Genomic DNA, 14,512 nt, shown 5'->3' on the forward strand with positions numbered 1-14,512 from the left:
TTATTTTCTGAAAATCCTCTCCATTTCACTATCCGTTCCCGTAACGGACGATGTCCACTTTACGTACGCGCTCCGGCGACACGCCGTGTCGATGAAGGAGAATCCATACACCTGACCGAATCCGTGTTCGACCTCAGCCTCTCGATCCAGTATACGACTTCCACGTGCACTCTTTGCGAACGTGTCGAATGATCTGATGGAAATTTCTTTAACGTTTGTTTCTGTACATAAGATTAGTAAAAATAAAATAAGACCAGAAGAAACAAAATCAACCAAATTCGATACTTCTTCCCCATGCTCTCTCGGACTCACGCCCTCCCTTATTTTCCACGTAATTTCTTTTGGGTCCAACCGACGGGCCCATCCAATAACAAACCACCCCCTCCCCCCCCCCCCACCACCTCCCCTTGTCCATCTCCTCCTCCAAATGCCTCCCCTTTGACCCTGCCGCAATCTCCCCCGAGAATTTCTCCAAACCCTCGCTGATCGGACAAGAATAAGAAGAGAGAGAGGCGCGGCGGCGGCCAACGACGGGGGGACAGGGATGGGGCAGTGCTACGGCAAGAACATCTCCGTCGCGGAGGGCGGCTACGGCGAGCGCCACCGCCGTACCCCCCTGCACCCCGTCAACGGTGGCGCAGCCACCTCCACCCCGGTCCACCCTTCCTCCGCCACGCGCTCCACCCCTCCTCTGCCCACCCCCAGCACCTGGCCCAGTCCGGGCCCCCCGGGCTCCGCCAGCCCGCCTCCCCCCCGGGATCGCCCCTTCGCCGGCCAGGTCTACGCCCCGGCGCTTCTTCCGGCGGCCCTTCCCGCCGCCGTCCCCAGCCAAACACATCAAGGCCGCGCTCGCCAAGCGCCTGGGCCCGCCCAAGCCCAAGGAGGGCCCCATTCCGGAGGACGGCGGGGAGGAGGTGGAAAGGCCCCTCGATAAGAATTTTGGGTACGGAAAGAACTTTGGGGCTAAGTACGAGCTGGGGAAGGAGGTTGGACGGGGGCATTTCGGGCACACGTGCTTGGCCACGGCGAAGAAAGGGGAAATCAAGGGACAGGTTGTCGCCGTTAAGATCATCTCCAAAGATAAGGTGCGGTGGTATGTTCGAAAGGGATTTCTGTCCCCTCCTTTCCAGCTTTTTTTCTTTCTTCTTCTTTCATATCGAAACTTGATTTCTACTGCAAAATCGGTATCAAGGTGGAAATCTTGTTCACCTCAGGCTTTAGTGTGTTGTGGGGATTGTTCATGCCATTCTGACCGACTAGTGTAAAAAAAATATCTTCTTTTTTCAGTACAGAAAAAGGTAGCTTTATTTTCAACGTGTTAACATATATTCTTTGTTAAGGGGCTGATGAACCTGAATAAGGGGCTGCTATGACAGTAGCTATGAAGGCTCTTTGATGCATTATTTCTTTCATAACTGGTAAAGAAAAGAAAACAAAAGTGAGAGGTTTCTTTGGTTTGCATGCATATGTTAATGACCCTAGGCTTGTATTAGGCTTCCTCTTCAAATTTATTGTATAACTTAGAGATTGTATGCAGGGAAGCTTACTTTAGATTGATATCTGCCTTACAATCCCATGGGGTTACAAAATCGATGGTCTGCCAGATCTGGTCGGCAAATCGCCATAGCTCATTGCCATCGGTCAGAGGAGGAGACTTCTCTTAAGTTTCTGCACCTCAAAACCCTGGATGTCATATGGGAACTAAAAATAGAGTTTGGAGAACGCGTGTGAGAGAGAGAGAGAAAGGATCAAGCAGCGATTCACCATGTGTCCTTTTGTTTCCTAGAGCATCTAGGGTGGAGTCCCTAACTTCTACAGGATCAACTACAATTGGAGATAAGGCATAGCCCCAATTACAACTTCAACTGAAACTTCTTTCACTCTGCTACTCAATTTAGGAGCCTATGTAGACGTTAGTCCATGTGGCTTGTGTCTAATCCAACTCAGAGTCTAACAGTGATGAATGATTTTAAGCGCAGGATGGAATTTGACTTGTTTTCCCTTTGCATCTGATATATAATGTAGATAACTTTTGCTTTTTAATCGTATCAATTTGGCACCTATGTTAAATTATTTTGTGAACATGAGCTCAGGTTTGAAATATTCTTTGCCTTCAAGAGAATTATACTACTGAATGTGGAAGTTTCAGAAAAACTAAAATTAGAATTTAGGAGTTTTCTTCAATGTTAGTTGGATAAGTGATGTGGGCTGTCAAGTGCCCAAGTTTCCAGAAGAATTTGACATGGGAATCTTCTAAAAATCGAACATGAAGACACTTTTGTGTCTTATACATGGGTGGTAAGATGTACCGATCTATGTGTTTGGTGAATAATAAGCCAGATCTATTTTCCATAAGATCATAAGATTTGATAAAATGGATGCTAACTTTTATGTTTGAAGTGAAAATGTTCATATAAAAGTTCAAAAAATTCAAAGACCTAATGATGATGGCATCATAATTTGATTTAAGTGTTCAAGACGTCAAAAAAATGAAAAAAAATGGAGTGGCTAGGTAACACTTTTTTTTTTTAATATGATGCATTGTGCATGCAAGTGCTCATTTTGGTCTCTAGCATGTACATTGGTCGTTGAATCATTAGTGTGCTATATAGTGTATATGTGCTAAAAATGCAGGTAAATAGATGCACATTAAACATGTACTTATGTAAATTGCCTAGGCTCTAAGGCTTCTTGGCTTCATAAGTCTCTAACTTGCTTCTTGGTGATTCTTAGGAGTCAGCCTTAGGGATCATGTTTTTTTTGTTTAAATCAAGGTTTTTTACACTAACCTATGCCGCCCTATACCATGCACACAGTATGGACTCCATAAGGTACCAGTGCAGTACGGAGACTTAATGCAGTATTATATCGACATGTTTGATAGTTGTTGTCTAGACTCCAATAACTTACCATGTGTTGTTATGGGGTGTTCCATAGCCCAACACTACACTCTTATCATATCCTAGCATTGCAACTCTATCTTAGCCCAACGCTACAATCCTACGATAGCCTAGCACCACACTCCTAGTTAGTTCCATCTCCTTTGAATGATAGTGTGATGGTAGCGAAAGTCCTTGAAGGTTAAGTTACTTGGATCTATGCTACTTTCTATTCTCTTTTTAATCCACATCTTACCCCCTAGTCTAACATTGACGGTATGCCCGCACGCATCTCCCCTTGTCCAAACAAGCTTGGGCATGCCCTCTGCTAATGAATCGAGTTCTCTTGGATCAGGATCGGCAGAACTGTCTCGAACCGGACGGTTTCGGTCGTACCGAGCTGTCCCGACGGCAGATCGGGATGATTCCGGCAACGAAAACGAAACCCGTTGCTGGAGGAAGAGAAGGAAAGAGAGGAAAAGAGAAAGTGAGCGGGGGAGGGAGGGAGAGGGATAGGGAAGGAGGCTAGCAGAGGGCCATCAGAGGCCGACACCTGGGCAAAAGGCAAAGGCTGGTGCCTAGGCAGGAGGCGGATGCTGCGGCCGAATCTCCTATTTCGTTTAAAACGAAGGTCTAGCAGCTAAATTTTTTTGCGATTTTTAAGTGAAGTCGGCAAATCTCTTGCCGACTTCACTTAAAAATTGCGAATTTTTTAGCGGCCGGGTCCTCTATTTCATCCACCGGCCTCCGCCACCCTCTCTCCTCCTCTCTCTCTCTTATTTTCTCTCGCATTCGCTCTCCCCCGCCTCCTTTACTGTGTCGATACAGGCTTGGTACGGCATGATGATGCTATTCGTGCTGCCGGGCAACCGGTCCGGTGTCTGGTACCGGCACAGACCATGTCTGGAATCTTGAGTTTCTTGGCTCACTCGGAACGAGATGGAAAGGGTGGCAATAAGCTTGAAATAGCATGCTCGGTAGGACCACTCCATAGCTGCCATTGTACCACCATGGAAGAAGGTAAAAGTTTCAATAGCCAAACAACCAGGCAGTCCATTGTTTCATATCAAGGAGTCTCGATATTCTCAACCAGTGCCGATTGGACTGCCTTTTCCAATCCCGCGGAGAGTTGAAGACCTCGGCAATTGTGTGGATTCTACCCCTCTAAGAAAACTTGCTCAAGAAAGCCCATTCCTCCCAAATGGAGATGACTCATTCTCAAGCCGGTTCTCTCCATGACATGGTTGTGTAGGTCAAAGTCCACATTGATGAAGGTCAACGTAACCTTTTGGAGGTGGTCATAGTCAAGTGGCCATAATATTAAGGTCATTCATGGAGTAGAATTAGGCTTTATTGACTTCAGTCTTGAAATAGGCCTATCGACATTTTGAGGTGCTCACTAGTCACTTCCAATTGTCGTAGTTCACTTTGGTGTACGATGTGGCAAATGGGGCTGATCATGCTTTGGCTCATTAATCCTATGCTTGGATGGACGATGTTCTTACTGTGGGACTATAAGATGGGAGGCAATTCGATCGAGAGAGCTACTTCGGCAGCACAAATACTGCTGATACAAGTTCAACAAGTTGGATGTGCAGGACGATTATGAAGTAGGACCTTCTAAAGTGGGCAGCACTAGAAGCTGACTATTCAAATCTCGAAGATTGGCTAATAAGAGGAAAACCTTAATCAAGCAGCCAAAGGTGGAAGGGATTCTTGGCCAATCAAGAAAGATTGGTCTAAGAGTTTTAGTATCAAGAGAAGATGCCTCATCTGAGTCTGTTTGTGGCTCAGATGAGAAGAGGAGGCTGACGACTCTTGGCTCGACCATCCAAAAGAAGATGGAAATTTCGAGCATGGAAAAAGCAAATCCGTGATGCAAGAGTTGCAGTCTCCTAGGACACATTGAAGGCTAAAAACTATCAAGCTGGTCACTCCTCCAGGCCGGTAGCCTAGCGCTACATCTTAGGAGTAGCCCAACCAATCCAATCAGATTATCTGTCTTTATCGTAATCTTTTATCCGAGGAGTAGATCTAACTTAGATTTTGTACCATAGCTTAGTGCTATACTCTATTGTAACCCCGTGCCGCACCCCTACCATTGCCTAGCACTACACCCCTATGTAGTCTTGTTTCATCTCCTTTGAATGGTGATATGATAGTGATGAAAATCCTTAAAGGTCAACACACCTAGATCAATGCTACTCTCTATCCTCCTTTCAATCCATATCTTTTCGGTGTGCACCCTCTACCAATCAACCAAGTTCCGTGGGATCCCAAGTTCCCTGGCTCATCCGGAACGGGAAGGAAAGGGTGGCAACAATACCATACAGGTATCTGATCGAGATGGTACAATACCAAATTGAACTGCATCGACATTCAGTATGCATATTAGTTTGGTACTAGTACAGCATTTTTTTTGTTTTTTTTTTTGAGAATTATTATAAGGTTGATGATATTATGACTGATAATTGACCTTTTTGAATAATATTGTGGCACTTTATTTTGTGTATGAAGTACCATGCAAGCAGGGAAGAGGAAGAATAGGAAAGAAAGAACGAAAGGGGAGAAGAAGAAAAGGAAGAAAGAAATGAAGAAAAGAAATAAAGGAAGGGAGAAGAAAAGTAAAGAAATGAAGGAAAAAGGGAAAGAAAGTAAAAGAAAAAGGAAAAAAAGAAAGGAAGGGGGAAGAAAAAGAAAGGAAGGAAAATAAGAAAAAAGTTAATAGAGAAGATGGAAAAGGGAAACGAAAAAGGGTCGAAAGCTTTTTGAATTTAAAAAAGCTGGAACCGAGCGAAACCAAGTGTAGGGTTCGGGTTGGTATGCCCCGAATTGGGCGGCTCGGGTTGATTCGGCTACCTTGATCATAGAGTGTAATTTAGTCACTGTAAATTCCTACTTTATGCAAACTTTTAGTTTTATGTTGAAGAACTTAATACAAGTTTAGCTCATGAAATAAATCCTTGATGGAATGTTGTATTTAACCTTGTCATGCTCACACAATGCGCATGTGGTGTTGAAAGATACCCTATTTTGTTGATAAGAAACATTATTGTCACGTAAAGATACAATCTTTCAGGCCTATGATATTGGAATAAGCAAGAAAGTATTTATTCTCCTTTAATCTAGAAAGCTATTCAGCCAAAATATTTGAGTGGTTTTCACTGGGAGAAATAAGTACCTAAAATGTGCTCTGCGGCTTTTCTGAAATCCTGAAAGTACCCTTCCCTATCCCTTCTTCATCAGGGTGTTGCAAGTATAATGTTCTTATATAGGTTACTTTAGTTCTTAGTTGGAGTATACATGTTTTGATCACTTTGGTATTATTTTTGACCACCTAAAGAAATAGGACAACCAACTAAATTTGAAGAACATGTGCTGACTATATTAGGTTTATAATGTGTACAATCTCCCTTTCTAGTGGCAACTATACGAGTACATTCCAAACCATGCATGAACCTCACAAAGCTTTGCCCCTTTTTTAAAATCACCCCCCAAAGATCTATCCATTATTATGAAGCAAGGTCTCTTATGGCATAGAAAAAATCCTCATAAATGGAAATTTCATTCAAATCTCATTTAAATTTAAAGTCTTTTGGTTTTTATGAATCTATATAAATAACTTGGTAAATCTAGTATAGGAGATATTACAATAGCTATGTAGGAAATCCCATTTCTTTAACTCATCTCTCATTTCTTTGTGCATGTTCCGACATCCATTTCTTATTTCTTTCTCCTTCATGGCCTAACGTGCTTGCAAGTTGAGTACTTGATCTTGTTAGACTTTTTTTGAGTTCTTTCCTTTAGTTAAAAATTAGATTTTAGGTGCTTTATATTTTGTTTATTTGCATTTTGTCTCTACCTATATTGGGTTTTGAAAATTACTTAGTAAGCTTTAAGTATGGAAAAAAGAGTATAGGTTTGTTTTTAGTTAACTATTAGATTTCACTTCTTAAAATTTTCGTTCTTCATCCATATATCGTTTGTTGTTCCAAGGACTTGAACTTATTGACATATATCTAAGTGGAAGGAAGTATTCACAAAAGTGCAAGTTAGACCTTACCCAGATTCCTCTCCCTAAGATAATGCACCTGCTTCAGAATCTTCTTGGAACATTGGACCTGAACCTGCTTCCTAAGCACCTCCTTCCTAGAAGTTTTTATAAAGGTTCGCTTCCCTGAACTCACACCCACACCTGCTTCTTGTTGTTGGAACTAAGAATTGGTTGGTCTAGAAGATGTTGACATAACACATCTTGGCTATCAAAAACTAAATAATAGTTAATAGTCATGAGTTATTTTTGAACAATCCACCAATTTTCACTTTCATTAAAAAAAATATTCTCCTCAGGCACTCGCACCCATGTAGTGGTCTGAAGAGATCTACAAGGTTAGCAATCTTGGTATTGTACTGGTCCATTCCTTGTTTGGTACAGTACAGTTTGTACGGTATAGTAAGCAGCGCATACTGACATAGCTCCTAGCCCCTTCTCTCACTTTGTATCGCACGAAATAGTATGAGTGGTATTATACGCACCATAGTTTTGGGTGGTACCAGGCATTATAGGACAGTTCCACTTGTTTTGGATGGGTATGGACTAGTTCAACTCATATACCAAAGCGAACCTTAGTACTATATGGTACGGTATTGTCAGTATAGGTCAGTAAGGTAGACCTTACCTACAAGCCTTACTCTTCAGGGTTGGGGCATAATGTTCCAATAAAGGCCAATGGTGCGGACACTAGTACCGGACCGCTAGTGATGCGAGTCTATGGTCGTCGCAGGAGGAGGGTCCAATCACTTTCGTTATGGCTGGACTGATTTGATGTTAGTTTATTTTATATTGATTGGGTTTATGTACATATTGTTATGTTAGGGTTTTTATGGAATTAGTTTATTTGTTGGGACCTTTTTGTATTTTGTAACCGTATATATGGGTCTATGCGTTTGATGACTGGGATGATGATGAATGTTTAAAATTTGCCTTCCTTCTATTTTCTCCCTCTTCTTCCCTTCTTTGTTCTTCTTCATCCTCTTTCCTCCTCTTTCTCTCTTCTCCTTTCTCTCCACTCCACTCTCGTAGCAGTACTGCATCAATTTTGGTATCAGAGCTCCGAGTTTTGCCTCTGTCGCCAAAACCATCTTCTTTTCTGGGCTGCAGTGGGACAAGCCACGAAAAAGAAAAAAAAAAACCTTCTGTTGCCTCCTCCCTCTCTCTCAGATCTCGCACCATAAAAAGGGGAACAGTTTCTTCATTGGCTGGCTCTTCCCCGTCGTCGCACTTGAGCCCACCGCTGCCATCAGTCGCCGCTTGCAATGCCAGAACTGCCTCACAACGCCGCTGCACCACTGATTTCTGTTGGAGAATGTCGAGTCCCACAGAATCTCCACCCTGGTGTATGGCGGAACAGCATCGGATTCCACGATTCAGGTGGCCGCACGAGATCTACGCTGTACCCCGCACGCCACGAACGCCGGAGCGTGTTGAAGGGCCACGTGCAACTCGCATTGCCAAAAAGAGGAGCATTGTCTCTCTTCTTTCGTCTCTGTCTCTTAGATCCACCGTAGCAGCCGCAGACCACCACTCACAGAGAAGAGATCCGAGAAGAGAGTCCGTGTTCAGAGCAGGTGACCGGTCGCCGGCCACCACCACTGGCCACCGAGATCTGCCTGCAACCGCTGGCATGAACCTCGGCACGATCGGCCACCGAGAGCCACCTGCAACCGTGGGCGTAAATCTCGGCACGCACGCTTGAAACCGTCGGAGAGTTTCAAGTTGGCTAACGGGTAAGATCCAGACCCGTTAACCCTTGTTCAGTAACCTGGATCCACCCCCCCCAAAAAAAACACATAGGGTCACATGACCTACACGTGACTCCCGCACGTGACTTCCGCACGTGACAATCCCATGAGAAAGCACGTGACCTGCACGTGCTGCCCCCTAAAAAAAAAGAAAAAGAAAAAAATGGTACCTTTCTTCCTGATGAAGAGGAACCCTAGAGCTAGGGTTTCGCCGCCGCCGCCGTCGACGCGTCGCTGTCCACGCACGCCGCCGCGCCGCTCTTGCCGCTGCGCCCCTCACTCCCGCAGCCTCTTCGCCACTTCCGTCGCCTCCCACCACCGCACCACGAACGCCCCCCCTCTTCCCTCATCTTTCCGACCTCCCACCACCTTTTTCCACCCCTCTTTCCACCCCGCTGATGGGAGGATCAGAGGGTCCTGAACCAACCTAAGCATCTTCTCCCACCTCACGGCCAGCCGACATCAGGCTGTCCAACTGCCACCGCCTTCGCCCGAGCTTCACGACCACCCCTCCCTGCCGTTGAAGAGTCGCCACTTCTTTCGTTTCTTCCGCTGCCGCCCCACCTCCCTTGCTCGCCGCTTACTCTACCTTGGCTGCCGCCCACTTTCATCTTCCCCAAAAGCTCAAACCCATTTCACCTCCCAGGCCCCCCCCCCCCATTTCATTGTCTTCATTTCCTCCCATTTCCCCTCTTCCCCTCCCCCGCTTCCATAAGCTCTGACGGGCCGCCCTTTCATCAGGCTCGAGCCCAACCACCTTCCCTCCTTCATCAGGCCCGAGCCCGAATGCCCTTGCCTCCCTTTGGACCTCGGCCCAGTGGCCCGACCCGATTTTATCCTCACGGACCAAGCCCACAGGTCTGCCATGTCATTGGAGAGCCCACTGCAGCCTTCCCTTCTCCCTCCTTTCTTCGGACCACGACCCAGCAAGTCAAATTTGCGCCGATTAGCGAGTCGGTTTGCCGCACTTGGGTCGTCACCTTCCACTGGATCAGGTTTGTCCTTTCCTGGATATTTTGTTTGCTTTCATTTTGGCATCAAATAGTTGTTTTGTGCTTGGTGGCATACTCTGAATATCCAAAACACACGCTCTCACACACCTCCACGAAACACACAGCAACCCTTGTGACAACCCTCTTTACTATTAATTGTAGAGCTAGCCTTCGTTGGGGCCTACAAGGTTCTGTGACACCTGATAATCCACTGGACACCTACACTACTTGACTGCAGCTACTTGTTGGTTTGCGTCTCTTTCTAGTTCCTAGTTTGGAGTATTTCTCTGTTCGAGCATAGTCTTGTGTTATATTGAGCATACACCTTGCATTTTCATCGTCTTTGCATGCATTAGGTTTACTTCACATCATTATTGTCCTCCTTTGATAGGATAGCATATAATTGAGTTCAATCATCATATGCACGTTCGTAATGGTCGTGTCCTCTCACATTCCGACATCCAGTTTACCATGGACGACCGCATCGAAGCCCTACTAAAGGCTGTCGAAGACTTGACCACTAAATCCACCCACACCAATGCCCGCCTTGAGTTAGTTGAGTTCTCCTTACATAGGCTCATTGAATCCAAAAAAGATAGTGTTGCCCACTTCCCCGATCTAGACTTCGATGAAACCCTAGAAACCCACGGCTTTTTTCGGCAGAAAAATTGACACTGTACCCTTACCAGGACGTCATCGTGCCTACCCATGCCCTAGAGGATCAGGCACCGTCTCTAATGCTGACCGAGGTCATCGCTATAATGTGGAACCTAGACAACCTCGTGACCATGAGGACGACGTGTTGAAAGGCACTTGTATTGAGGCCCCCACCTTTGATGGTCTTCTAGACCCAAAGGTCTTTTCAGACTGGATGCACGAAATGGACCACTTCTTTGAGTGGTATAATTTGTGTGAGGACAAGAAGGTCCGGTTTGCTAGGATGAAGCTAGTTGGTCGTGCCAAACTTTTCTGGCAAAGCACCGAACATTTGCTAGCTAGGAGACATCAACTCGCGATTATCGATTGGGTAGAGATGAAAGAAAAACTGAAAGAAAAATATCTGCCCTTTAGCTACCAAGATGATCTTCTCGACCGGTGGAATGCCTTGCGACAAGGCAATCGGTCCGTTAGTGATTACATCGCCCAGTTTGACAAATTTATGATGCGATGCAATATGGAAGAAAATGAACGGATGGTCCTGAGCATGTTTTGACGGGGTCTTAATGATGAGCTCAGAAAGGAACTCATCCTTCAAGAAATATTCACCCTCGACCAGGCCTACACATTCGCCCAGGACTATGAGCAGGTAACTAGGTCTACATTTGCTCGATGTTCTGACCTTCGAGGGCCACCCACCAGTGCTCCCCCTTCAAGATCCCGACATTCGCTTGGGCCCACGCCTTCTAGACCTATTTCCTCCAACCCTACCTCTAACCGGGACACTAAGGGCAAGGGCATTCTTGGCGAAGCCCCAAAGGCAAGTTTCCGAATCCAATGCTTTAAGTGCCAGAGTTTTGGTCATGTCGCTTCCCAATGTGCGAATACCTCTCTTGTCATTGCAGCGCAAGAACAAGAGGATCATATCGGCAAATTGGAAGAACAAATCTATGAACCAAATTTAGACGACATCCACGACGTCGATGATGACCAAGAAGAACGTACCGACAATTTAGGATGCATCCGAACCACAACTCCATCGGTTGTGACCGAATCAACTCAGTCCGCTATGAATGTAGTACGGTGTTCTCGCCCAACCTATGGAACAGGCTGACTGGAGGCGTACTTCGATCTTCTACACTTATCTTAAGTGCGGAGACAAGGACTGTAAAGTTATCATTGATAGCGGGAGTTGCATTAATGCAATATCATCAAATATTGTCTCTCGTTTGGGTTTGACTCCAGTTCCTCTGACCCGACCTTACAAGGTCTCCTGGATTGATACGTCTTCTATCCAAATCAAAGAACGGTGTCTCGTCCCAATTCAAATTCTTTCGTATAAAGACACCATCTGGTGTGATGTAATTCCGATGGATGTAGGTCACCTAATATTGGAAAGATTTTGGTTGTTCGACCTTGATGTCACCATCTTTGGTCGTTCTAATTCTTGCTCCTTCATATTTGAGGGCAAGAGGATTAAACTTAATCCCCTACGACCTAGGACACTTAACGAGGGCAAGAAGACAAGTGAGTCAAAGCGCAAGGAACTCCATATCCTGAGTTCGTCCAAGTTTGAACGGGAAGTCTCTAGTGATTCTATGGTGTACGCTTTACTTGTCCTCGAAAACCAACTGATTCCGCCAAGCGAGCTACCATCAGAGGGTCAGCTCATCCTTGAGGAGTTTTCTGAAGTTTTTCTTGAGGACCTCCCGGATCACCTGGCACCCTTGCATGACATACAGCACGCTATTGATCTGGTTCCGGGAGCTACCCTGCCTAACCTACCCCACTATCGAATGAATCCTTCTGAGCATGCTGAGCTGCAACAACAAATTAACAAGCTCATCTGAAAGGGCTTCATTCGTGAAAGTTTGAGTCCGTGTGCCGTACCTGCACTCCTAACTCCAAAGAAAGATGACACGTGGAGGATGTGTGTCGACAGTCGGGCCATCAATCGAATCATGGTCAAGTACCATTTTTTATCCCTTGGCTCGATGATATGTTGGATATGATGGCAGGCGCCACTATCTTCTCCAAAATTGATTTAAAAAGTAGGTATCATCAAATCCGGATCCGTCCAGGTGATGAATAGAAAACGGCTTTTAAAACAAAAGGTGGCCTGTACGAGTGGTTGGTCATGCCTTTTGGCCTCTCGAATGCTCCTAGTACTTTTATGCGGGTGATGACACAAGTACTACGACTTTTCATGGGCAAATTTTTAGTCGTGTACTTTGATGACTTCCTCATCTACAGCCAATCAAAGGAGCAATACTTCGATCATTTACGACTGGTATGTACAGCCCTGCATGATGCCAAACTGTATGTTAACCTTAAGAAGTGTTCGTTCTTTACTTCTTATGTCAACTTCTTAGGTTACATGGTCTCCTTAGAGAGTTTGTCTGCGAACCCTGATAAAGTCACTACGATAGTTAAGCGGCCTGAACCTAAAACCCTCACTGAGGTTCGCAGTTTTCATAGGCTGGCTACTTTTTACCGTCGTTTCATTAAGGGGTTTAGCACACTTATGTCTCCAATCACTGATTGCCTAAAAAGGGGCGACTTCCATTGGACTAGCGCTGCGGCTAACTCATTCCACGATGTCAAGAAGCTGATGACGGAGACGCCAGTTATGCGCTTGCCTGACTTCAGTAAGGCATTTGAAGTGGAGTGTGATGCATCCGGCCTTGGCATCAGTGGGGTGCTTAGTCAAGAATGCAATCCCATAGCATACTTTAGTGAAAAGTTAAACGAGGTTAAGCAAAAATACTCTACCTATAATAAGGAATTTTATGTTGTAGTCCAGGCTCTCCGGTATTGGCGCCACTACTTGCTACCCAATGAATTCGTACTTTACTCCGATCATGAAGCTCTTCGCTATCTTAACTCTCAAAAGAAGTTGAATTCTAGGCATGCCAAATGGATTGAGTTCCTTCAGGAATACACTTTTGTTCTTAAACATACATCGGGTGTCTCCAACATTGCTGCTGATGCACGAGCTGGCAAGTGACCCTACTCTCGGCCATGTCCGTACATGTTACGGGCTTCGAAAGACTCAGAGATGACTACTTTTGCCCCGATTTAGGAGAACTCTATAGAACCATCGCTGATGGACAAGAAGCCTCAATTGATGGATTTTATCTTCAAGATGGTTATTTGTTTAAGGTACCGAAGCTTTGTATCCCACGGACATTAGTAAGAGATTTTTTGGTGTGGGAAGTACATGCCGGTGGCCTTTCCGGATATTTCGAACGAGATAAGACCGTCGAAGAGGTAGAACGTCAATTCTTTTGGCCTAGCCTAAAACGGGACGTTGCTAAAATCACTAGCCAATGTCGAACGTGCCAATTAGCCAAACACTGGAAACATAACACTGGTCTCTATACCCCTTTACCGGTACCTGATCGTCCTTGGCATGACATTAGTTTGGACTTTGTGCTTGGACTTTCCCGTACCGTCCGAAAACATGATTCCATTCTTGTCATAGTGGATCGTTTCTCCAAAATGGCCCACTTCATTCCGTGTTCCAAAACCTCGGATGTTTCCAAAGTGGCCAAACTCTTCTTTGATGAGATTGTTAAACTCTATGGCCTTCCACACACCATCGTGTTCGATCGAGATGTACATTTCATGAGTTACTTTTGAAAAACTTTGTGGCACTCGATTGTACAAAACTTAAATTTTTCACTGCTTATCATCCACAAACTGACGGCCAAATAGAAGTGGTAAACCGAAGTCTGGGTAATCTTTTACGGTGCCTTGTCGGAGAGCATACTTGTAACTGGGATTTAGTTTTTCCTGTTGCACAGTTTGTATACAATAATTCGGTCAATCGGTCTATAGGCATAAGTCCATTTGAGGTCATACATGGTTACAAAGCTAGAAAACTTTTAGATCTTTTACCCATGTCACCCCATGTTAGGATTTCTGAGTCTGCACACGCATTTGCACAACATATTCATGAGTTACATCAGGAAATCCAAAAGCGCATCCATGCTAGTAATGCTCAATATAAACTACAAGCTGATTCTCATAGACGAGACAAAATATTCCAACCTGGGGACTATGTTATGGTACATATTCGGCCGGAGTGGTTTCCGTATGGGACCGTTAAGAAACTGCAGGCTCGTAGTGCGGGGCATTTCGGGTATTGCACTGGATGGGCACGAATGCTTATGTTATTGA

General features: G+C 45.1%; 1 pseudogene; it reads left to right on the forward strand.

The window, feature by feature from the left end:
* The first annotated feature begins 403 nt into the window (after nt 1–403).
* LOC103696570 overlaps nt 404–14,512 on the forward strand; it is a 35,392-nt pseudogene continuing 21,283 nt past the window's right edge.

This window comes from Phoenix dactylifera, unplaced genomic scaffold, assembly GCF_009389715.1.
Source record: "Phoenix dactylifera cultivar Barhee BC4 unplaced genomic scaffold, palm_55x_up_171113_PBpolish2nd_filt_p 000498F, whole genome shotgun sequence".
Lineage (NCBI taxonomy): Eukaryota > Viridiplantae > Streptophyta > Magnoliopsida > Arecales > Arecaceae > Phoenix > Phoenix dactylifera.